Source organism: Equus asinus, chromosome 7 (genome assembly GCF_041296235.1).
Source record: "Equus asinus isolate D_3611 breed Donkey chromosome 7, EquAss-T2T_v2, whole genome shotgun sequence".
Lineage (NCBI taxonomy): Eukaryota > Metazoa > Chordata > Mammalia > Perissodactyla > Equidae > Equus > Equus asinus.
Window position 1 is genome coordinate 3,409,223 of NC_091796.1, and position 24,286 is coordinate 3,433,508.

At 45.3% G+C, this 24,286-nt stretch overlaps 1 protein-coding gene across 5 annotated transcripts in view; it reads left to right on the top strand.

Annotated features, from left to right (window-relative positions):
- The first annotated feature begins 17,198 nt into the window (after window positions 1–17,198).
- The window catches only part of ZNF516 (zinc finger protein 516), a 123,584-nt gene continuing 116,496 nt past the window's right edge, over window positions 17,199–24,286 (top strand). For 3 of the 5 annotated variants that reach the window (XM_070512843.1, XM_070512848.1, XM_070512849.1), the window contains exon 1: window positions 20,914–21,042. The gene's annotated coding sequence lies outside the window, so the exon portion shown is untranslated. Of the gene's footprint in view, window positions 17,434–17,683; window positions 17,835–20,913; window positions 21,043–24,286 lie in introns of those variants that run through there. The other 2 variants (XM_044744039.2, XM_070512844.1) reach the window with 2 other exon arrangements.

Sequence of the window (24,286 nt, forward strand, 5' to 3'; positions counted from 1 at the left end):
AATGATCAGAAGACTGGAGAAGTTGGGCATACTCAAGAAAAACTAACTGGTAATGTAATGGTAATGCTTAGGAAGATGAGTTGTCTTTCAGGCTGTTAAATCCCCTTTTCGTGCATGACAGATGAAGGACCATTGGTAGTGACCCTGCCATTCTTTTCATAACATCTTTATCGAGATATAATTCACATACCATACAACCCACCTATTTAACTTGTACGATTCACCGGCTTTTAGCAAAAACAGAATGTTGTGCACCCACCGCCCCTCCCCAGCCCTTGGCAACCACTGATCTACTTTCTGTCTCTATGGAGGTGCCTCCTCTGGAGATCTCACGTAAATGGAAGCAGGCAGTACGTGGCCTTTTGTGCCCGGCTGCCTTTGCTTAGCATCCCGTCCTCAGAGGCTCACTCATGCTGCAGCAAGCCTCAGTACTTCATTCCTCTGTATGGCTGCACAGTGCTCCACTGTGCACAGACCACGTGCTGCTGAGCCATTCCTCAGAGGGTGGGCATTTGGCTGTCTCCACCTCCTGGTTATTATAAATCATACTACTACAAACATTCGTGTCCAGGGATCTGTGTGGACATGTGTTGTCATTTCTCTTGGGTATATACCTAGGAGTGGAATCGCTGGGTCATACAGTAACTCGATGTTTAACCTTTTGAGGAACCGCCTGAATGTTTTCCAAAGTGGCACACCATTTTACACCCCCACCGGCAGTGCACGAGGATCTTACCACATCCTTGTCAACACTTGTTATTATCTGGCTTCTGTTTCTAGCTGTCCTGGTGGGTATGACGTGGTATCTCACTGTGATTTTGATCTGCATTTCTCTAATGCCTAATGACGTTGAGCATTTTTCATGTGCTTACTGGCTATTTGCATATCTTCTTCAGAGGAATACTTAGTCAGATTCTTTGCCCATTTTAAATTGAGTTATCGTTAGGGCCAGCCCTGTGGCCAAGTGGTTAAGTCCCTGCACGTTCCGCTCTGGCGACCCAGGGTTTCACCAGTTCGGATCCTGGGCGCGGACATGGAACCACTCATTAAGCCATGCTGAGGCGGTGTCCCACATGCCACAACTGAAGGAACCACAACTAAAAATATGCAACTATGTACTCGGGGGGCTTTGGTGAGAAAAAGGAAAAATAAAAATGAAAATAAATAAATAAATAAACTGAGTTGTCTTTAAATCGTTGAGTTACAAGAGTTCTTTATATATACCAGATACAGGTATATTATCAGATATGATACATGATTTGCAAATATTTTCTCCCATTCTGTGAGTTCTCACTTTCTTGATGGCATCCTTTAGGCACAATAGTTTTTCATTTTGATTGAGTCTAATTTACCTGTTTTTTTTTGTGCTTTTGGTGTCATATCTAAGAAGATTTTGCCTGACCCAAGCACATGACGATTTACTACGTATTTTCTTCTAAGAATTTTATAGTTTTAGCATGTACATTTAGGTCTATGACCCATTTTCAGTTAATTTTTGAGTATAATGTGAGGTAGGATCCAACTTTTTTATACATGTGCATATCCAATTGTCCCACCAGCATTTGTTGAAAAGACCCTGTCTTCTTTTTTTTTTTTTTTTCCTCTCCAAAGCCCTAGTCCATAGTTGTACATCCTAGTTGTAAATCCTTCTAGTTCTTCTATGTGGGATGCTGCCACAGCATGGCTTGACGAGCGGTGTGTAGGTCCACACCCAGGATCCGAACCGGCAAACCCTGGGCCACCAAAGCAGAGCACATGAACTTAACCACTATGTCATCAGGCTGGCCCCTACCCTGTCATTTTTAATACAAAGGAGGGAAGCATGACTTTTAGATGATTTTAATGAAACGTTAAGGAAAAAGAATGTGGATCTGAAGCAGGAACAGTGCTACAGTGTGCCACACACTATTTATACCCTTGTAATCAATCTGGGGTATTGTTAAAAAAAACGTAGAAAACGTTACACTGAATTAATTCGTTTCTCAGTTGGTCTCCGTCTTAGCTTTTCTAGAATATCCTATCCTATCCACGACCTCCCCTAGGCAGACTGACAGAGCAGTTTAAGTAGGGTGATCTTGGATTCATTCAGACTTTCCGTTTTTGGTATCTTTCTTTTCCACCTTGTATCCTTCCAGAAAACTGTCTCATTCTCTCCAGTTCTTTGCCCACAGCCTCACAAAGTGATAATGGCTAATCAAGATTGGGACTGACACTCAGCAAGTATTTTTCATTTCAGTGAGCTACTTCAGGGAAACTGGAACACCTAGAAGGACTAAACGAACACTTCTCAACAGCTGAACTTTGAGCATTAAGGAGACGCCTGGTGAGAGACCGTGCCTGCCTCCTCTGTCAGGAAGTGTGGGTCAGTCCTGGCCCTGAGGACCAACACAATTAGCAATTCTCATACACAAAAAAAGCTGGTTTGCCTCTGAGCTTTAAATATATGTACATATATATATACACACACATATATACATATATATACATACATATATACATATATACGTATATATATCTATTTTTGTTTTTTGCAGGGAAAGATTCACCCTGAGCCAACATCTATTGCCAATCACCTCTTTTTTTTCCTCCCCAAAGCCCCAGTGCATTGTTGTATGTCCTAGTTGCAAGTCCTTCTAGTTCTTTTATGTGAGCCACTGCCACAGCATTGCAACCGACAGGTGGTGTGGCTCCGAGACCAGGAAGTGAACCTGGGCCACCGAAGCGGTGAGTGCAGAACTTTAATCACTAGGCCATCAGGGCTGGCTCTGACCTTCATATATATATATATACATTTTTTTTTAAAGATTGGCACCTGAGCTAACATCTGTTGCCAATCTTCTTTTTTTCTCCCTTCTTCTCCCCTGCAAAGCCCCCAGTACACAGTTGCATATCCTAATTGTAGGTCCTTCTAGTTCTGCTATGTGGGACGCCGTGGCTTGATGAGCGGTGCTAGGTCTGGACCCAGCATCCAAACTGGCAAAACAGCAGGCCACTGAAGCAGAGTGCACAAACTTAACCACTCGCCATGGGGCCAACCCCTTCATATGTATTTTTTAATGGTCAGGCTAATCTGGACCTGGGAAGTTTATCCTTCAAACCTCAGTTTTCATTATTATTCAATCACCCTGGAACTATAATTTCCTCAGTGCTGGTGAGATGCTAGCAGAAGTACCTTGTTCTCTTGTTTCATTTGAAGACTTCTCCCCACATAGTATGGTTGAAAGAGGTTTTCCGTGTTGTTAAAATATCGCCTACGGATGTTTATTTCTTTGAAGTAAGGGAAAGCTAAACCTAATTATTCCACAAGGTATTATGGTACATCCATATGCTAGAAGGCTGTGCATTGGTCCTATTTTTTACATGGAATGATGTCATGATATGTGGTCGAAGTGACAAAGTAGGTGGTAGAACAATATTTGTTGCAAGATCTCTTTTTTGTAAATTTTATATGTCTATATACATATATTTGCCTGTTTGCAGTAAAAGATCCACAGTTAACAGCATTACTCCCAGGCACTGGAATTAGGATAAAGGAGGGGATGGGACATACTCCCTTTTTATCTTATATACTTACATTTGTTTGAACTCTTTTAAATGAGCATTTATTACTTTTGTAATTAAAAAATTAAAAATATTAAATGACCCAACTTCATAAAAACATTTAATCTGGTGCCTTTAAAAATCAAAGACATAACTTTATTTTCAAATTTTTCTGTAATTATTCATCTATTTAAGGTTGCTATTTATTCTTTAAGTCAATTTTGGTAAAAAAATTTTAGAAAAATTTATTTTTTTGGGTTGTTAAATTTATTGATACAAACACATTATTCTTTTATAATTTTAAAAATATTTTCGTATAATTTATTCCTAATGGTTGATTGTGTATATTCTCTTTTTGTCTCTTGATTAGACTTGGCAAAGTTTATCTGATTTTTCTTTTTTTAGTTTTACTCTTCAACTCAATTATTATTATTTTTTGTTTATTTCATTTAATTGTGTTTGATTTTTACTGATTTCTCTCTTCTACTTTCTTTGGACTGATTCTATTTCACCTTTCTTTGGATGACTTCCTGAGCTGAAACCTTAGTTCACGTATTTTATACTAAATGTTTTCCTATCTAACACCCTTACCCTCTGGGTCTCACCCCACTTGGACAACATCCACATATTTGATATGTAGATTTCTCATTTCTTTTTTCTATAAATAGTTTGTCATTTCTGATTGGTTTCTCTCTTAAAATCTTTAAATTTGTGGTTATATAAGATATTTTAAAATATAAGGTGTTTTATGATTTCTGCCCTTTGGAATTTATCAGTAGTTCCTAGCGACTTTCCTTTTTTTTAACAATGACTGCTTCACTCTTCTTTGCAAAGAGACTATATTCTCTCTTCATTAACTATAATATTCCATATTTTATTATCTTAACCTTAATAGTTACGTTATTCACAACTCTTTTTGTTTACTTAACCCACGATTTCTGTTAGAGATGTGCTAAGTCCCTTCATATAGGGATGACCTGTCCATTTTTTCTTCATATTTGTTAGAGCTTGCTTCATATGTTTTGAAGCTACAGTGTTAGGTATACAAATGCCCCTGACTTTAATATTCTTATAATTTTTATCAGTTTGAAATCTCTCTTTTCTTTCTTTTCCTCATGACTTCGATTTTATCTGTTGTTTCTATATTATGCTTATTTTTTTTAATTAGTATTTGCTCGACGTCCAGCCTTTTCTGTTTAACCTTCTCGCTGTGTTTAAGGTTTATCTCCGGTGAATAGCACATCACTAGATTTTAAACCCAATCTTGGCATCTCATTTCTCATTTATTTTCATTCCTAATGTTTTTAACTCATTCTGCATTGTATATTTTCTATTTACCATGCTTTCTCCAAGTTTTTATTAGTTTTAACAAATTTTCATTCTTACCTCTTTTCTAGTTGTTACTCATAATGTTTTAAATTTATTTATTTATTTGTGAGGAAGATTGGCCCTGACCTAACATCTGTTGCCAGTCTTCCTCTTTCTGCTGAGGAAGATTGTCACTGAGCTAGCATCTGTGCCCATCTTCCTCTATTTCATGTGGGACGCCGCCACAGTGTGGCTTGAAGAACGGTGCTAGGTGGTCTCCGGGATCCAAACCTGCCAGCCCCAGGCCGCTGAAGTGGAGCACATGAACTTAACCACTAGGCCCCCTGCAGCCCCCATAATTTTTCAACACAGATATTGAACCTTTCTTCTGTCAATACTGAGTATTAATAAACTGCTTTTTTTCCACCCAACACAAAAATCTTACCTTACTTTTTTCTCTCTCCTCTAGTCTTGAGATTTGGGGGGATTATTGTTCTGATAATTATTACTAAATTTTTTACAATCAACACTTATTTAACTGTAACAACGTCAACTATACTTCAATTTAAAAAAAACATAACTTCCCACCAAAAATTTTAAAAAGGTCTTTGTTAAAAAAAATTTTAAAGTAAATAAATGTAATACATTTTCCTGGTTTCTTTACTCACCCCTGCTTCTTCTATCCTTTGTGTTCTTTTTAACATATTTTTTATTTCCAATTTCTTTTAGCCTAGGGTTCAGAAGCAGAATTCCAGGTGAGATTGGTTAAAACCTGGCAAGAGGAAAACATAAAGTTCCAATTCTACATTTTGCGGCGATTTTCACAAGTGAGGCAGCAGACAGAAAGCGAGATGGAATGGCTAGAATGAGCATCAGGCTGAGCCTGGGGCCTGGTGGGGCAGGAGGGCCGCTGTGCGGCTGGTCCTCTAACGGGGCGCAGGCGAGCGCTCGACAGGCCTTTCAGCCAGAGGCGCAGTGAGCGCCCCGCGCAGGGCCCAGCGGGCCTGCACCGACATCGCTGGTGCTCCCCAGATGCTCGCTCACTCACACCTGAGCATTCACATATTTGCAGGCTGTGGCCTGTCAAGTGGCTCCACCAGCCGGTGGCAGGAACAGCGAGGGTGGTGTCCAGAGGTCTGGCTGCCATTCTCCAGAACCTTCTGTCTTCACTCCTGACACCTTCGCATCCGCGGTAGACGTGCTCGCCTCTCTGCCGCCTTTCTCCTCCTCGAAGCCAGAGCAATCTTTAAACACGTGTCTCTGCGCGTCCTTCTCCTGTGAACACCCCCCCCCCCCCCGGGCCGCCTGCAGTCCTTGTGGTGACGGCCACCTGCTCGCCTCAGCCCGTGTGGCCCTCGGGGCCCTGACCCGGCCGTCCTCGGCCACTCCCGGGGCTCACAGCGAGCGACGGAGGTTGCAGAGCAAGCAGCCATTTCAAAAACAGATTTAGGTTGCTTTAACCAAAAGAAACAGCAGTCTCTGACTCCAACAGCTAAAACAAAAAGGGAAATTTGTTGAAGTCCCAGGACAGGGGGGCGTCTGCCCCCAGCTTGGTGCAACTAGCTGCTTCCCGCTCCTCCAGGGTGGAGGATGGCCTCTGGTGTCACTGCCCCGAGCCACCACAGCTCCCGGTGACCGCCCCCCAGGACGGGGAGGAGAACGGTCGCTCTGCCTCTGATTCTTTTTATCTACAAGAAGACCCTCTGCCAGAAGCCCCTCCACTCCCACCCCAGGAAACTCCCCCTCGGGACCCACCGCCAGACTTGCGTCGCCTGGATGGAGCTAAACCAAACGCTGGCAGGGGAGTGGGGCCGCCCTACTGGCTTAGACCCACCCCAAATCCCTGCTTTGACGGCGGGAGCTGCCGTCCCCTTTCCTGCAGCCATTGGCCACGTCCAGGCTGGACCGCACTCACGATGGAGGCAGGGGCTTGAGTGATGGTTGGGTGGGTAACCAACCGAGTGTGCAGCAAATGCTTTCACAGCACTAGAGGGCCGACGGCGGAGTGCCATGGGAACATGCGCGTGGGGTTCTCAGCAGACTTCTTGCAACATCTGTGCTCACACCGGGTAAGCACCTGGTAGCCGGAGAAGTGTCCTCCTGGCGGAAGACTCAGAGCCTAGAGCAATACCTCACAACACGTATGCGTTCAGTACGTATTAGTTGAATGAATGAATATCTCCGCTCATCTTATGTGTTTAATATATTATTATCATTGTGAAAACGTTAAGTGCCATGACTCAGAATTGCCATTTTAGGCTTTATGACTTGCATGTGGTTTTACTAATACTACGTGCGTTTCAAGTCAGATGTTCCTTTAGCCTCTTAAATATTGTTTAATATCATTCACTTTTTGGAAGACCGCTAAGGTTATAATCATACATGCACCTGATGTTGGTCGATAGAGTTGAGTTTATCCAGGAATTATCCCAAATTTGCAGTTCATCACCAATTGCTACATTTTGCAAGAAAATCTTGGCTAAAGAAGGAATCATCATTTTTATTAAAATTTCTCAGTGTACATATACCAGGGAATTTAGAAATTATACAAAATAGAACAATGATGTTGTTCTGTCTTAAAATTTCATAATAGAGCAGTGTGAAACACGCAAATAGAAGGAAAGCTCCTTGTAGTATGTGGGGCAAATGGATTGTAAGAACTATACCCTGAGACACATAATTCTTAAAAACATTATATGAATTAAAATGATTCGGCTCCTAATTGACTGTGCCACATAGGAATCATAACAACTTTGCTATGAGTTTTAAACTTTTAAGTGGAGTTAATAATTCTGTGTTGTTTCACTTTGCTGTTGCGAGCAGAATTAAAATAAAATAAATGAGAAAGCACTTCAAAATATAGCACGTGTAATTATTGTAATTCCTTGGGACAAACCCTCTACACTCGTATTTCAGAAGGAGTATAATGGTCATCTGTTCTGACCACAGCTGGTGGGAACACACAGGCTCACACAGACAACAGTGCCTTGGTCACTGGGAGAAGAGACATTTCAAAATTAGTGCATTTTATTGTGGATTCTTTTGACTTGTAAATAATTACCTATAATTCATTGTCCCTACCTTCCTATCTACGGCATTCTCTACATGTTATCTTTGAGTGAAAAAAGGGAATCTCCACACACAAAAGAGAGAAGTATTTGTGTGGCTTTTATGACTCCGTCCTAACAAGGACACAACTGACACAGATGAAACTCCCATCGAATGTTGGAAATAATTCTTTGGTGCAGTATCACCAAACAAAATCTGTTTTTTACTTGGTTTCTCTATTTTTTCTCAGAGGGTTAGATACCCAAACTTTCTACCGCCCCCTTGTAGAGAGATCCGTGTTTCCTCCCTGTTTGGTTAATCAGGATTAGAGAGGTGCTGAAATGAGGATATTTGCGCCATTAACTTCCCTGTAATTTTGCACAGCAAGGAAGGGTGAAGTAACATTGCTCAATAATGTCAATAGGGGAAGAGAAGGACGTATTCAATGGAAGTAATATTGTTACAGGTTCTTCTAGAGCTGAGGTTAGTCTTTAAAGTCCTTTTTGTGTTGTAGGTGATTGAAGGAAAATTTCATCAAAATTTTCAATGTGGGGGCACACGTGAGCACATCATTGCGTCTAAAAATAAGGTGAAATTTCCTGGCTTTGAAAAAATAAGAGTAGTTTAAGGGTTATCTTTGTGACACTTTACAAATGTGGTTTGTTTTTTTAAAAAATTAGGCTTTTTTATGTTGTTCCAAAGGAATGTTTTCTATGATTGGAAATATTAATAAAATCATGTTTTAGTAGTGTTTCCTAAAGTATATAAGAACTAGAAGTGGAGTTTATTATCAGTTTGCCTAAAAGTTCCTTCTCTGCTCCATCTAGGTCAAGTCCCCTTAGAAACAACCGGATAAGCTCAGTTGCAATTTGAAAAAAGAGAGGTATGGGGGAGGGGATGGGAGTGGAATATTGTTTTTCCACTCTGTTAAGTGTGGGGTAATTTATTTTCTGGAGAAAAGGGACATATAGAAAATCACTTCATTTTAAGGATTCCTTTATTTTTACCACTACCCTCAATTTACTGAGCTGTGATAACTCAGAGGCAAACTAGATGAAAAAGAAAAGATCTCTGCAGGTCTTCCTGTTGGCCCGCTTTCCCCCCAGCGGGCCCCCCACGACAGGGAGACCCCGGGTGGAGTGGTAGCCCCTCTGCTCTGAATTTCCTCGCTTTTGTAAATTTGTCAGTCCCTCCATGAACTTCGTTTGAACAGTTTGGTACTTAATGGATGACTCCATTGTATTGTAACTCACAGTGTAACACATCTTGTCTGTATTTATTTTAAATAAAGGCTTTCTAGAAGCCACAGGGCTTAAGCGGTAGGAAATAAAGAAGGAAAAGTGTGTCTCCAGACCCGGCAAATGCTGCGTGTTCCTGAAATGCCTTGAAGTCCACACCCCAGAAGTTTCTGCAAACCAGGACTGCCGGGAGGCCACACTGGGCCCAGGAGGCGAGGGCCGGTGAGCTTTGGAGCCAGTCAGGGAGAAGCAGAGTGCTGACAAGTCCTGGGCCAGGAAGGGCTGTGCCCACGGCCAGTCTGGTCCTCTCCCTGCGCGGAGGGGAGAGGGCAGGGCAGCTTGTGAGGATGGAGCAGCATCTCCGTCTGTATCACATCATAGTGGGCAACATCTAGATGGCGTGCTGAATGGAAACAGTTCTTAAACATTCGTGATTTGGGGTGTGAATCTGAGATTCCGCTAGGCTTGACCATCCCAAGGACATTTTGTGAAAACAAACACGTTTTAAAAGTCAGTGAGAAAGAAAACAAATGATTCTAGAAGTGACCCCAATTTTAAGACTACTAATACAAATTTGGGATAACATTTGGGATGCCTTGAGATACTTTAAAACAACATTAAATTCACATATAATTTTATAATATTGATTACATCAGCAACTATATGGTGAGGGAGAGCCTGCATATTAAGAAAAGAACTTACATTTGTTCACACTAATATAGTATTAAAACAATTTTAAGTGATTTCACATTTTCATTTTTCTTGTTTGTATCTCTAAGCGCTCTTCCCATTTTGCAGATAAGTTCATTCTGTAAATTCCTACTAAATTGTAGGTTGATAGTTTTGCCTCCAAACTACAGTGAGGAACATTGTGAATTTTTTTGTTTGGTAAAAATATTATTGAGAATATAGTTCATTATATTCCATGATCTCTTCTTTTTGAGAAGTTGTAGGAGAAATTTCACTTAGATACAAGTAGTAGGACATAATGTTTTTCTGTGGAAAAACACACTTCTCATTTTATAGATGTGCAAATCTTGTAAAGAATAATGTTTCCCTCTTTGTTTTGGATGCTAGGAAGCTCAGAGGAAAATTCTGCCACCTCTAACAACACAGAGGGTCACTAGCCGTGCATCAGTGTGTGCCGATCTCAAGCCTGGCTAAGCCTATCTTGACCGTGATTTTATTATTTTTCTACTCCTATTTTTCCTGAGCTAATTCCTCCCACTGCTATGCTGTTCTGTTGTATTTTATATATTCAGTTCAAATCCTTTGAGAAACTGAAAAAGATTTTCATAGGAATTCTCTGTCCCCCAGTTATTGGGTCTTCCTGCACAAATATGGGACACACGTTACAGGTACAGAAGACTAACAGTGCTTTGTGGTAAGTGACCAATGCCAACTTGAGTGACACAAACGGTGCGCATCCAGAGGATGTGGCGTAACTTACGCAAGTGCAAGCCACTAATAAGCAGAATGAGAACTGGGTACGAGAGTTTGTGACAGGTTCCTAAAACTAGTATGAGAAAACACAGATTTGGCTTTGTTCATCTAAAGGATTATTTTTAAAATGGCCGAGGCCCTGGTGCTCTGGCTGGTGGGTGGATTGAGGTAAGGGTCAGTGACGTGGTCCAGGCTGTGCTTGGAGGCTACTGTCTTCCCCACCGCCATCCCTGGTGCTCGCCAGCTCTGTGGGCTGGACAGGGTTGGGAATGCCCAGCCTGTCTGTCAGCATCTGTCAAATGGGGTGATAGTGATCCCTACCTCGTGGGATGATTGTCAGGACTCAATGACGTAAAATGTAAGCTCTAGGAAGGTTTCCTACATAATAAGCATACAATAAATATTACTTTTAAAATTAGCACTTAGCCTAGTGCCTGGCTTGGAGCAGTCAGTGTGGAATGAATGAATGATGAATGAATGAACATACAGATGTGAAAAATTAAGATATAAAAATTTTGTTAAACTTTGATCGTTATGTGCTTTAAGTGATCGCTGCCTATCTGAGACACTTTAAACTTTCAGTCTGTGAAATGTTGCAGCTAATATTTAATGTTTAATCTAATCTTACTTCCTCACATTTTCCACTGATCACTGTTACCACAATGCTGCAATTAAAAACAAAAGCACAAAGAAGACTGCTTTTTAGTGACTCAATTAGTACAATTTAGTGACCAATAAGAGAGCAAACTATTTGTCTCTTCCAGAAATTCCATTTTGGTGCCCCAAGTTTAATTGGACGCCATTGGTTTAATATCTATTTGGGGCACATTGAAACACCTCCATCCGTTCTAAAACGGCAGGCCGTGCGCAGCGCGGCATGAGCCCCCGGAGATGCACGTGTCCCAGGCCAGTCCTCTTCTAGAAAGGTAAATTCTCTTAACCGAAGGTTTTCCTTGGGGCCGGCAGCTTGGGGTTACTTAGTGCCTGGCTGCATTAATTAACCCACCTTGGGAGCCTCATACATCAACTTCTCTGTTCCATTTTATTGATTTTAATTTTTAATTTTCTGATCTTTCTAATATGCCTCCTCCATTTTAGGCAGAAGGAGTCTGGTTATAAGGCATCAACAAGCTCTGAAAATACTAACTGGAGAGTATTTAACCCAAATCTGGCTTCAGGTGTGCTCCGTGCTCTTCCAGCCACGCTGGAGACCATTTGAGAAGACGGGCTGTCTCAAACATTTTGTCTGAGGCTTAGAAGGAGGCGAAGACAGGTGAAAACAGCTAGAGAAGGGGATCATTTTAGGTAAGAGAAGAAAAACTCTTGAGGATCGTTTTTGTTGAGTTTATAGTCACTTCGTTAATCAGTTGATTTGGCAAAGTTCTTTATATTATTGGCAATGCCCACTGCCATTTGTATAATGGTGAAGTCCTTTATCTATAACCTCTGCATCTTTTTTAAAGGCGACAAAATCGTACCTAGCTACATGTTACAGCATCGATGAACTTTGAAAACACGCTAAGTGAAATAAGCCAGACACAAATGGACAAATACTGTATGATCCCACTTATATGAGGTCCCTACAGCAGTCAGATTGATAGAGACAGAAAGTAGGGTGGTCACCTGGGGCTGGTGGGGGGTGGGTATTGGGGGTTGTTCTTTCGCGGTTGTGGAGTTTCAGTTTTACAGGATGATAAGAGTTCTGGAGATGGATGGCGGTGATGCTCGCACAACATTGTGAACGTACTCACCAGCACTGAACTGCACACTTAAAATGGTTAAAGTGGCAAATTTTATGCTGTGTACAGTTTACCACAATAAAAAATCAGCGGGAAAAAATGCACCTAGCCTTCTTCATCAACAAAATGTCTTGAGTCCTTAATTATGACAACTACTCATTCATAGCCTGACCACTTCTAACCATTGACCCTCCTAAATGCCCAATTCTACTTTCCTTCAAACTGTCTTATGTATGCGTCAGACAAGATCTGCAAAGGTCTCTGAGTATTTCTTCCCTGCTCAGTCTCATTACAAGTGTGTGTAGCCGACCCACAGTGAAAGAGAGAGATTGCTGGTTCCCTTATTTTGTTTTCAGTTCTCTCAGGAAAGTTTGCATAAAGATGCACATGTAATCAGTTATGCCTGGTGAAACATAATGAGATTTGGGGGCAGAAGAAGTCAATGGTTTTGCTGTTGTAGGCATGTGGGGTGATAATAGGTCACAACCTATCTACTAAGTAATTAACATACTGTAGCACTCTAAGAAAAGGTGATGCGAAAAATAGTCCCCCTCTTCCCCAACTTGGGAAATCTTCCAAAAGAGGAATCCTTGAATTCGTCTTTCCTTAAATGAAGTCTGCTCTATGGCCCACTTCTTCTTATTCTTCAAACCATTATGAACCACATCTGTGGAGTTCTCCATCAGCTATTCTGCAGCCAGCTGTTGCCCAGAGTCTTTGACTTAAATTGAAATGAAGAGCAGATTTGAGGGCCCTGTACCTGCTGTGAAGGCCTGACGCAGTTACCTAAAGCTACAAACGCCGAGAAAATGTGCCTGCAATCCCTCCGACTGTTAGTATATTCTCCATACTTTTGCCTCAATTTCGAATCTGCACTAACTCTGTGACCCAACCTTATTGACATCTTTGTCGTTAACCAAAACATATGCACACCAACCATCAGTAAAAGAAAATCTACATTGCAATAAGAACTGTATTATGGGTCATCTCAAAGTTTTCCTATGAGCAGAAAACAAGCACAGATCGTTAAAAATGCTGATTCCCTGGGAAAGTTGTTAAGTTTTCTGCTGTGGGGAAAAATGAGTCAGGCATTCTCTGTATCACACATATGGGTATATTTTGCACAGAATCTTGAAGAGATGCTTCGCTGATTATTAAACTATCTAAAAATTCAGGTGTGGCTATCTGTTGAAGGCCAACTCCAGACTTGGCTACTACGGAGAGAGAAGAAATCTTCACCAAAGTCTTTCCAACAACATGCAGGTCTCAACCATGAATAAACAAGCCTAGAGCACGGCCAGTCTGAGCCTACATTATCCTGCAGATAAAAGCCCGCAGCAGAGAAAGCTGCTCGGTAAGAAGTTATCTTAGTGTAAACATGGGGGAATGTCCGCAGATCACGTTAGAAGTAAGCGTGTGTGTGTATGAGAGATGCTAGTCATCACCTTCAATAGAAATGAAATTTAAGGAGCAGGACTGAGATAGTTTCCTACACCCAGATTAAAAATATTTTGTTAGTTAACTTCAGATTCAAGCCGTCTGCAGCCATTTTGTAGAAAACTACTTAAAATATAATCCCAAGTTTGTCTCCCGCCGCGCAGGGTTCGCCATATGTTTAATTCCGTAGTGAGCGCTCCTGCTGATGACACGCTTTCGCTTGCTCCATCGTCTGAACACAGTGTATTCTCTGAGTGCCCACGTTCTGTGAGAAGGAAAGATTGTAGGAAAGAAAAGCAAGTTAGGATTGAGGTAATACTTTCGAAACCATTGGTGGTGAAATAAATAGCCAATTTCCATGTACACATGAAATGGTTACTGCTCCGAACAATATGAAGGCAGCTGGCAGCTGTACTGTCCTAAAAAGAGTCTTTACCTAGGAATACTTGTTGACAATTTAATTCAAATTTATCCCTAATCCACTCTGAAATCTGTCAGTTTAAGTCAGTTCAGAGAGCTAAAGATTACCCCTAGATTTAGGTGGATAATTTCATTCTCCTTTCTCAGATACAATTCTGAAAATCCTAATACATTTACAAAGAGATATAATTAATATTAAATGTTTACTAATAAGTAGTGCACTTAAATTGTTAAGCATGTATATTTAATAAATATTTTTTAGTTTGTCTTGGATTTCATACCACAGAGTTTCACTTCCAGCTTTCAGATAGACGGGGCCTTTTGGGGGGTTCTTTTTGTTTTTTACTCTTAGCTATTCTTTAATGCGACCCCTCAGAACCCTTCTTATCTAAACGTCCAGCAATCAGGCCATCACCTAAGTTATGCAGACAAGACACTGAACCCTGTTTCACTAAAATGCCATTTTCCGTAGCTTTTGAAGGAGCAGAGTCTCAAATGCTGAACAAATAATTCATTAGACGATAACTAGGGAAAATATATTTTCTCATTCAATCTATTTCATTAGCCAGAATTATTGTCTGTTATAAATAGCCAAATATGTGTTTAACCATTAATCCATTAACCGCTGATTTTTCTCCACCCAAATATTGTAATTTACCTAAACATTTCAAAATAGGACAAGCTCTCCTGGGGGATTTCAGGAATTTGTGTTTTGTGCAGAAACTGTGCCCTTAATCTTTAATGCCTACTTTCAGTGTTTGAAGATTGTAAACAGTTGAAATTTTGGCAATGCTAAATATGTTATAGGAAAAGTATGGGAACTCGTTAAATATTTTGTTTTTATACTATTTTTTCCCCTGGAACAAGCTAATGATAGTGCATTGACAAACAACTACCAGTGACTTTGTGTACAAATAATGTAAACACATTTCTCCTGTCATGAATGGCACTCTCACCAGTAACAAAACAGGGATGGCCTTCAAGCTGCCATTTTCCAGAATGTAACCCTTGCCCATCTCTCAAATTACGTTCTCAGAGTGTGCACGCCTTGTAGCAAAGCGTGGAAGAAAGGAAATCTCTTAAAGCATAGCATCTTCGTGGAACAGGCATAGTCCTGAGTGAAACCACGTGTGGGCGATAAGCAGGTCAGAGAAAGGAGGCAAGTCATGAAAATCACAAGTTTACATGGAGGAGTTTGGAAGTTTTGCTCACTGTTCATTGATCTAAGTTAATTTTCAACACATGGAAGTTATTAGTGCAATACTGTAGTCTTAAATGGACCCAAGAATGTAGATGAATGTAGCAAGTTTTTACCATTGACTCAAATCCATTCCAAAATGCTACAGAAAAACTATGAAAATTTCAAGTATGCGAATTTTAATCTTTGTGGGTGAGTACTCACATATGTGATAATATATCTGTCTACACAGATATCTGTGTCTATATATGCAAGTTATATCCATGTAATTAGTTGAATTGGGGGATACTTTTATTTGTGCATTTTTACTGTGTACTGAAATGAATTGTGGGCACTTCTTTTCCGTGAATGACTTAATTTTGATTGTTCAAGAATACATCCCGCTTAGGCATTCATGCTGAAACCAGCAACAATTGTCAATGACCTTTACCATGCCTGCTATCCAAATTAGTGCAGATCATTAATCACAAGGAGCTTACATTCTATGCATTTTATGATTCGCAGATCCTTCTTGCAAAGGTTCTCACCCCTCTTGCTCCTTGTCTCTCTACTCCCCCGTTCCTCCATCGAAAAACACGCATACCGCACGCATGCACACAGACATACACCACACACACATCACACACGTGCAGAATGGCCCGTGTCTAAGAGTCCAGCTTTGCAGGCACAAGCTCCTCCCTTGAGCTCTTCTGTAGTAGTTTCTGTTGTAAACGCCATAAGTTGGAGAGGCCCCGGCTGCATCAGCAGTGAACGTTAGCGAATGTTAGGCACCGAGAGAAATGCCACAGCGGAAGGTAACGCCTGGACTGCGGCGCTGATCGTTCAGCAGAGCTACGTCGGTGTCTTGGACGGAATCCATCTCCACTGCGGAGTTATCACGAGGAGGGAACAACATGGCCAGGAGTCTGGTGGGAGAAGACAGCGTTACCCCTCCGCAGGCCACAGCCCCCTCGGTCTACGTCATCACCGATTCAGGGGCGCACTCCCCCTCCCTCTAACCTTCCCCACTCTCACTCCTCTCCTCTTTTCCCTCCACCCCCTACCGCCCCCCCCGCCCCCCCCATGTACCATTTAATGCTATTTGGAGTCAAATTGGGATTTACTCTTCCTAGACTCAATGCAACTAACTACGGCCCACGGAGAGTAGCTGGGGTGAAGACATGGAGTTTGAAAAAGGAAAATTAGAGTTGAACTTTTCAGGGATAAAAATACAAAGAAAAAACAACAGTCACTTTTAAATTGCCCTACAGCAGAATCCCTGTTCTGAAGTCTCTCCAGGGGAACCTCTTTGATCTTGATTCAGGACTTAATCTATTGATACTCTGCGTCTGAATACCCCCAAACGTATTTACCAGGAAGTTAAGTGAACGCACACCCTAAGCCGTTTGTAACGCACGGGCATCTGGGACCCCCGGAAAGACACCCACGTAGAAATCTGGACTCGAGGCTTAGTGCTCAGGTGCTTAAGTCGGCTGAAAATGCATTCCCAACACGTCTGCACGTATGGATGCGTGCGTGTGTATCCGTGTGTGCGTAAACAGCTTCCCGTAACTGGATCTGCGGCAGCGTTAGTCCTTGAGAAAAGGGGTGACACTAGCCGCTGGGATCGTGATTCAGTGCTATTAGGGGAAGAATTATCTGTGTCTGAGTCATCGTGAGCCTCCAGACTTTCCCCGCAGTGTGGCAGAACTTTGTGCTGATGAGACAATAGTGGAGCGTGTGCGTTTCCTACAGGGCAGACCATTCCGGGGCTGGGGGAAGCCTGGGGCCTGCACCCGGCCGCGGGGGCCTGGCCCCCTCCCGGCGCGGAGCAGCCCCTCGAGCCCAGCCGGCGCCGGGGTCCCCGCGGGGCGGGCGCGTCCGGGGCGCGCGCGGGCGGCGCGGGGAGGGGGCCGGGCGCGTGGCGGGCCCCGCGCGCCCTCGCGCGTCCCCCGCGCCCGAGCGCAGCTGGCGCGGTCGGTCTAGTGCAGCGCTCGGCTCCGCGCCTCGGGCGCTTGGCTTCACCTTCAGAGGCGCGGGGCGTGCGCGTCCTCCTCCCCGGGCCCGCTGCCTCTTCGCCAAGGTAGGGGCTGGGGTGGGGGGCGGCGCGGGGCCGTGGGCGCGGAGATCCGGGCCTGGACGTGTCGTGAACCCCGGTGTGCGCCGCGGGGGTGGGGGGCGCTGGGGAGGGGCTCCCCGGCGCGGGGAGGGGGGCTTGGCTTTCCCTGTTGGTAGTTGCTCCGCTCCGCAATTCCAGGAGAGGGAAGATGCAACTTCGGGCGACGAGGCGAGCGTCCGGGAGGTGGTTTTTACCGCAGTGGAGGGGCGGGGTGGGGGCCGGGGTGGGAGCGCGGAAGAGGCTCTGGCAGTGTACACTTCGTCAAAGGCGACGCGGGAGGAGGGGAGCTCGGATGTGCTCTCCATCCATTAGGAGACAAAGAGCAAATTGCCTTACTTTAAAGTAAAACGCTTCGGCTAATGAAGGTGGGTGATGGGGCTGCGGGGCCCGAGGAGCCGCTTCAATTATTAAGGGTTTGGCTGATGGGATCGATGCCTGTGGGCTCCGAGCGCGGCTGCCTCGGGGACGTGTTTGCGTGGGGGGGGGGGGATTGTTTTTCCTCCCCCCTCCCCTGGCTGAATGCCCATCAGCTGGGAGCGTGTAAGTGACCATAACATTACAGAAGTGAGAGCGCCTGGAAGGGAAGTTAGGGCAGGGGTGGGGGTGGGGGGCGAGGGTTCTCGCAATGACTCCGAGAGGGGTGGGGAGAGGGGGTCTGGGTGTCAGAGACTCCTCGGAGATGCGCGCAGCCTGGTGGGGGTGGGGGTAGGGGAGGTATTGATCGCGATATATACCCGGGTATATGTAAGAAAAGAAGAATGCAGTGGGGTGTGTGTGTGTGTTTGGGGGGTGGGGTGGGGGTGGTGGTGGAAAAGCGCCTTGTCTGCCATTTCCAGGGAGAACGTACTGAATAGTTACGATCAGTATTTAGATTAAACCGCCTCGTCAAGTTTTAAAGAAACTTTGTGTGAATAAGTTTGTTAAAAGCCAGCCGAGTTGGGTATTTAAAACAGCGGTTTATGGACGAAGGTTAGTGTGCGATAGCAATCAGCCATGGTGGGCTGGGAAGCCAGTGGACCCCTGCTATTAGGGACCAGAGAAACCCAGCCTTTTGCCCGAAAAATGTGGGTCTGTAAGTTGGTCTCATTTATTATCAGCGTTAATAAGCACCCCGCAGCAGACCAGGAGCTTCTGGCTCGTGTGTCTGTATCTTACTCATTCCGCTGGGCTTATTGATAAAGAACTGCTTGGTCTCCGGGTGTGCAAAGATCAACTTGCTCAGCCCTCTTTTTAAGTATATTCATTCTGTGCCTTATTTAATCCAGATGCACAAAAAGCCATTTGCAGCTTCATTGTTGGTTTACATTTTTTGAAAAGGCGACTGGTGTAACCTGTGGAATTTGAAATGCAAATAAAAGCCTGTGGGAGTTGAGGCAGAACAAATCAGCATTTATAAAGTGAAAAAGATTTAATGTCTTTGAAATCATTGCAGAGGAAAAAAACTGGAGAGGGGAGTGATTTTTCAGGGAGTGAATTGTGACGTCAGGTCTTTTTGGAAAAGATGTTATTTTTAAGGTCTGAAACCCGGGTATGTAAAGTACTTACAGGAAAAACAGATTACAAGATTAACATCTGTTAACATGATCGTTTATCTCCAGCCAAAATTAGGTCAGTTCTTTCTTAAGGAAACACGATTGCTGGCTCATGCTTAAATAATAAAATTAAAATAATGAGTTCATAAATTAGGGCAGGCGTTTGTTAATAACCTGACCTGTGAAAAACATTTTTTAATTTCGAGATCAATGAAAGGTCAAAGTCCCTTTTGGGTATTGAGAACAGCTCTTCACCCTGCGTCTACCCCTCCCGGATGACCCCCTCTATCCTTACTCCCAGCTCCGTCTCCGCCCCCACCCCGGATTGCTAATTTCCCTTTTCATCCACTGTGGAAGTACAAAATATACCTAAGTGGATACTGTCTGACATCCCCCTCGTTAAAGAAGCCAAACTCTCTCGGCGCAGATGGCTAACTTTCAGAGCTCTGCTGTTGTTTTACCATTAAATGAAACGGGGGGGTGGGGGGGGTGGGGGGGGGAAGGAAACAGCCTTGCAAAGTCTCCCTGCCCCCGGGTGTGACTGACGGCTCTGTCGGCCAATCCGCAGCGGCTTTCTCCATTCCGGAGGTAATTTGGGGTGTGTGTGTGTGCGCGCGCGCGCGTGTGCATGCGCCCATGTGTCTGCACGCTAAGTCCGACCAGCCCCGCGCATCCGCAGGCTTCTGCTTTGCACAGCTGTATGCCGTAGACGTGGACACGCTTTTACCCGAGTCTGCAGCTAGATAGGCACACGGCAGTCTAAACAGAGACGCTGGCTCCTCCGAGTGTCCTCCTGCAAAGAATGGGCACAAGAGGCGCTTTCGGATTCAAGTCGAAACATGCTGAAGGGGAAGAAAAGGGGAGTGATGTGATTATGCTTCCCAACAATTGGGAAATCGAAATGTGCGGTTTTGTTCCTCTCGTTCCCACGCGGCAGGCGCGCCCTAGCGCGCTGGGGTCCCTGGGTGTTGGAGCCCACTCGCCAGGCGCAAAACGTACAGAGAACGAGAATTGTTGAAACTGGTGTTAACTCCGTAGAAAAGTGAAGGACAGCATGTACCTTCCAACTTCAAATTTTATTTTTTCACTGGAAGTTGCTACTTAGTCCATGGCAAATTCTAGAATGTGACTTGCTCACGGTCGGTGAAAGTTCTGCTGCCCACCGACTTATGAATGCGGAGCGCTGGCCGCGTCTCCCCTGCACAATGGGCACATTCACGCGCGGAGTGCGTCACGGGCCGCCTCACGTTTCGTACTGGCTTAATCTGGCACCAACCTCCCTAGGAATATCGGTAGTGCGTGTGGAAGTATATGGGCCAGACCTGGCCAGGTAGCATCTCAGTTTCACTGCTGGAGTTGCTGTGCTGCTGCACTCGGGGATGGATGGTGCTGCTGCAGTGGTCGCTTTAGAGACCCACGTGTACCACTCCCTCCGGGAGACCCCTGCAGGGGGACCCCTGGGAGAGACCCCGCGCCCCGGCCTCGTCCACGCACGGTGTGCCCGGCTGCCGGGCCGCACCGAGGTCACCCGGAGGGTCCATGGGCGACCCCAGGCGACCTTCGTCCTACGCTTCAAGAAGATAACTAGGTTACAAGGTGGTGTCCGGCCCCGCACCTACCGCTCGGGCCTTTTCCGCCCTCCACACCCAAGTTCGCCCCTTTTCTACCCCATCTCAGTGATCTGACGGATCGAGTAATGGGCAGCGCTGAGGAGGTGTCGCTGGATTAAATCATCCCTATTTCTGTATCTCCTGCGGTGCGGCGCTGGGCGCGGGTGCTGCTGGGGGGCGGGGGGATTTACCTGCCCGCCCCGGGGGCGGGGGCGGGGCGGTGGCCGCTGGTTGCTGGGCTTCCAGGGGGCGGGCCGTGGGCGGGGCGGGCAGCGCCGAGAGGTGGGGGAGGGCCCTGCCCGCGCCCCCGCCCCCGGCGCCCGCCCCCCGCCCCCGTCATGTGGAGCGGACGTCACACGCCTGCACTGTAACCCAAGAAGTGAAAGAGACCGGGACCCACGGCCCAACTTCGCACCGTAACAAAGGCGTGGGTCCGTGCGGGCCGGGGAGTGGGGGCGGGACCAACTGCGGAGGGAGGGGGCAAGAGGGAGGGGGCCAGGGGATGGGGCGGCGGGACCGGGGAGTCGGGGGAGCCGGGGCCTGGCCGCTGCGGGGGTCTGTGCGGGGGTCTGTGCAGGGGCCCGGGCAGGGGTCTGCTCGGGGCCGGGGGGAGGGCGGCCCGGCCGCGGCGGGGGTCTGCGCGGGGCCCGGGGGTGGGGGCCTGGCCGGGACGGAGGTCTGCGTGGGTTCGGGGCAGGGGTCTACTCGGGGCCGAGGGTGGGAGGCTGGCGGGGGCGGGGGTCTGCGGCCGGCGGGACCGCGCTCCGGGGCCCGAGGCGCGTTTGAGGCCAGGTAATTGGTTTCTATTTTAAACTTCACTTTGTTCTGGCGGAGGTGGGGCGGTGGGAAAGGCGTGGCCCCCGAGGACGATTACATAAGTGTTCACACCTGATCCGGTCCCGGGCCGGGGGCACCGCGGGTGTTTGGGTGGGAGGTGCTGGAGGGCGCCGGCCCCGGGCATCCCTGCGTGGGTGTAGTGTCCTGCCCGTGTGACCAGACCCCGGCTCGGCGGTCGGAGCCCGTGTGGACTCCGGGGCTGTTTCTGGAAGCCCAGAGGTGCCCGTGGGCGTGGGGCCGGGCCTGCCGGCGGGGTCCACTGCGTAACAAAGGGGCAAGAGCTCCGGACCCTGGGCCGCGCGGCGCGCTGACCCAGCAACGAGTCACCAAAGGAACTTTAGACGGGGTCTTAATGAAACATTCCCCCAGAACCTGCCATAAGTCTCCAATCCTGATTAAAGATTTAAAAATTGATGTATCTCCACCCTGTGGCTGTGTAATAAATACCATGAAAGTACTGATCGGAGCAGAAGCGAGGGTGGATATTTCCCCAACAGGATCTTGTCCAGATTATTTTTTAAGCCGCCCTATTAATATGATTGGAGTATTTTGGTTTAGGAATGTAACTGCTACTTTAAGGAACCAGGCATGCGTGCTATTTGATGAGATACTTTCTACTGCTTCGTAAAAAAGAGCTCATCTTATCATTTGTTTGTTCCTCCTTCGTTTTCTGTTGCATTCTTTCATTGTGGCGTCAAAATAGCCGCGTTATTTATATTTACACAGACCGGCCAGAATTAAATTTACCGCATGCCGCTGCTGCACACGAATCGGAGAGTTTCCCCCTCTTGGTAAAATTGCAGAGTGAGTTGAGCGCCGGCCAGTGGTGCCTGGGTCTGGGGGCTGGGTTAGAGGAGGAGGACATCTTTAGTTTCACAAGAGTCAGTCTCGTGCCATCTTGAATGGGCCCTGGGACAACCCGAGCTCTGAGCAAGACTCACGTATTTTGGTAATGGCATTAGAATTCTGACGTGTAAAGCTGCAAACATACCACGTCTAATATTTTTCTTAGTTCATTAGTAGGACTTTGTTTTCTTTAAACTTGCTGATTTGAATGTACTGAAACAGTCGGAGCATATTAACATTCCAAACAAATAAGAATCCCAAGGGATGTGTAAGAAAGCTCACTAAGAGGAGTGGGAATGCCTCTCTAAAATGAAACAACAGTGAAGTAGTGTATTTAGTAGGTACGGTCCTCAACAACGCGAAGAGAGGAGTTCTGCTTGTTCTCGTCTGTGAAAGCTTTTGTTTGTCAGCGTCATCTTTCCGATGGCAGAGGATACTGAAACATGCTAGATCCGGAACCTTAGCTTTGGGCCGTATAGCTGATACTAGGTGCTGATGACCAGACAATAGTTTACATCGTCAGTGTTAATCCCATTGTTATTTGTAACCGCCCTTTAAAGTTGACTGGCTGATTTACAGATGGACATTTTCCTGGGACCCGGAAGCCCTTACCTGTCTGACTCTAAGATGATGTCCCAGAGACCAACAGGAGTGAATAGGATGAGAGATGTTTTTGAAAACAGGTCGACGCTGAAAGCACGGTGCCTCCACGTCCACAAATGCCTTTCCCTTCCTTCTCCTACATGGGGATGTTTGAGTTTCATAGATGAAGCGTTTCATGTGCAGATTAAGTTTAGGAACAACTATGTGAAAAAGAAAAGGAGACTTTACAGAATACTTCAAAATGAGGTGTACTCCAACAGATGGTTTTCAGTCTTAGCAAACAGGGAAAAAGGATAATGTGACCTAGGAACTGAAGCAGAGTTTCGTCATGGATTGTCTTGAAAAACCAGTACTCAGTTTATTGGGTTGTTGTGGATTTTTATTTATTCATTTTCCAGAATACGTATTGGTCTTATTCATAATTTACCAGAAGGAATCTTTTAAAAAAGAATTTTGTGGGAGTGGCTGGAAGTCTCTCTGGAGATTGTGTTTAGAGTTTCAACTGCATTATACCTTAATGCCACAGAAATAGGAAACTGAAATATAAGCTGATTACGTTCAGCAGGAAGGAGCCTGTCTGAACGTGTGCGCCTTCCTTTTGTAATACGCTTGTTTTCAATGTTCAAGACATTACACTATTTTGGTTTTTATTCCATTTTCAACATTGGTGAAAAGGGCATGTGTTAAATAATTAAAAGTGGTATTTTGCTGATGTAACTAGATTTCTGATGAAGCGAAGCATCTCTGTTAAATGTCTGGAAACAACAACTTTTTCATTGGTCGTTGATGGTCACACTGAGCTGGGGACATGTCAGCTTCCTCAGTGATAGGCACAGATTGAAGCAGAAGGGATAAAACTAATGGAAGAAAGTTAAATTTGATTCAATCTCTGCTGTATAAACATTTGCCTGTAGAAGGAACATTCCTTCTTCAAAGCAGATGTCTCACCTGCTTATAGTGTAGTGTTTATACATTTTAGGGCTTAGATAGAGTTCTCCTGGCACAGTCAGTTAGTTTTTTCAAAAATACATCTCTTTGCTGCCCTAACCCCTCCCCCTCAAAATTCTGGAGGCTGTGGAAAAAGTGTAATTAACTGGGATCTTACTGAACACAGTCCAGAGGTTCCAGGTGGGCCTGTGCACCACGCTGACCCAGCCACATGTGTGCCACCCCGGCTCTCCCAGGGCACGGCGGCCCCCGCACTGTGTAAGCACTGACTGCTTTACTAGCACCCACCACAAGGACCTGCTTGGCTTGCTGACCACTTGGCGCCTTTGACCTTCACTCCCAGGGTTCTTGCTGCCTGCACATGGAGAGTTAATGGTATTTCTGTCTTAACTCCCGGACGCTTCCTCTGTTGGTGGGAAGCTGCATCTCATTTGGCTTTGC